Below are 1980 nucleotides of genomic sequence, written 5' to 3'. Positions count from 1 at the left end.
GCATGGAGGTATAGGCATTCACAATACCAAACATTTAACTGACGAATAATTTGGCGATGATGGGTGCTATTGTTAATGTTATCAGTTCTCTAGACTTGTGCTTCTATATTTTATATGTGCTTCTATAATATAGGCGAGAAATATGACTAGAAACAAAGCCTTTATCCAGTCATTTTTTTTTGTTTACACAGTATAATTTTAAGCAGGAAAACCCGTTTGTGGCCAATCACAGCTTCCAAAGCTCTGATAAAAGTACCTTGAGAAGTATGTTGTGTTACATTTAATTTAAAATTTCGTGGGGCTTGATGTGTGATGTTCACTAGTTATGAGGAAAACGTCTTTTATACAGAGATTGGTGCAACAGTTTTCAACTGCATGTAGGCCTATCATGTATAAGGTTATGGGAACTCGCATGATCTATAATAATAATAATAATAATAAAGTAACTGATTTATTGACAAAAAAAGGGTATATTTATAACGTAGATTTAGATTTTGTTGCAATATTCGTAATTTAGTTTTTCGCATTAATTGAATTAGGCTGAGACGATATCTATGGCAGGAAGCTGCAGGAATTGATTTATCTGATTTTACCTGATTTACCCGAGGGCCACTAACCCTAGTGGTCTCGACGAGGACAGGAAGCCGGCGGCTTGTCGAAAGTCCCCACATTTGCTCCTGAGGATCGTTGCGGGTAGATTTTAAAACTCAACACAGTTTTGGCATTTACGGTTTTGGCGGGTAAGCGGTTCCGTGGGTTTATAACCCTGTGGGTGAAAAAGCAGCTCCTGTTCTCAGTCTTACAACGGTGAATATTCCAATTGTAATGTATGTAAACAAGAGCTGGGACTCACTCTTCAACACTATATCTGTGATTGCCCTGTTATCAATTATTTCAGACTACATGGTATGAGGCACTTTGAGCTCTGTAACTATTTCATACACTCATGAATATTGGAAGATACTATTGTGCTCTACCCATAGTGTGCTAGTGCAGACTAATAGATCAGCCTCTTATTTCACGTTCTCTCCTGATAACCTACGCCTTATTTAAAAGTAAAACCAAAAAATACCTAATTTCATCCTCATAGTTTCCTACCTTGTGCTTCAAACTCACACTGTATCTTGTACTGCCCACTTCCCCAATATTAGTACTTAAGACATGCAACTTCACCTGGTGTAATAATTGTCATCAATTCATATGTAGTATGTTAAACTCAAAATTGCTATATGGAAATTAATAAACTTATCTGTTAGATTAATGGGCTGCCCGAAACACTATACATGTTAGTGGTTTTGCAGGAATGTAAGCACACCAATGTTTTGTACTCTCGCAAACCTATTGTACCTTCTTTTATATAAATAAATAAATAAATAAATAAATAAAAATAACATGAATGACTAGCCATCCTGTGAGATGGGGATATTAGGGGATACTTAACATGTACATGTTTTATGGTTCAAGTCACAGCATATCCTGGCAAGTGTGCTCTACATGTATAAAACTCTGCACTGCAATGTTCATCCTGACTATAAACACTTCCCTGAAAGCTGAAACAGAACCAGGCATGATGTGTATCACCTGGGAGCCAGAATCCATAAACTGAAAACTCCACACCCCAGAAATTACTCGAACCCATACTGCCAGGAGCACTATGCAACTGGTGTACAGGAGACCTTAACCACTCGACCGTACAGAAGATGATGGTAGCCGAGGCTATTTGCCCATCATCCCGATGGCACTCTAATAGTAATCCTGGGCATAGTTATTTTATCAAATCCTTTCATTTTTGGGGGCCACATGAGCAACACAAATGCGAACAAGCCTGAATGGTGCCCAGGCATATAAGCAACTGAAAACTCCACACCCCAGAAGTGACTCGAACCCATACTGCCAGGGGCACTATGCAACTGGTGTACAGGAGACCTTAATTTTTTAACCAATTGACTATCACGACCATTGCATACATGCCTGGGGACC

This window comes from Procambarus clarkii, chromosome 22, assembly GCF_040958095.1.
Source record: "Procambarus clarkii isolate CNS0578487 chromosome 22, FALCON_Pclarkii_2.0, whole genome shotgun sequence".
In the NCBI taxonomy this organism is placed as follows: domain Eukaryota; kingdom Metazoa; phylum Arthropoda; class Malacostraca; order Decapoda; family Cambaridae; genus Procambarus; species Procambarus clarkii.
The sequence above is the reverse complement of the archived record's forward strand: the minus strand, read 5'-3'. Positions refer to the sequence as shown.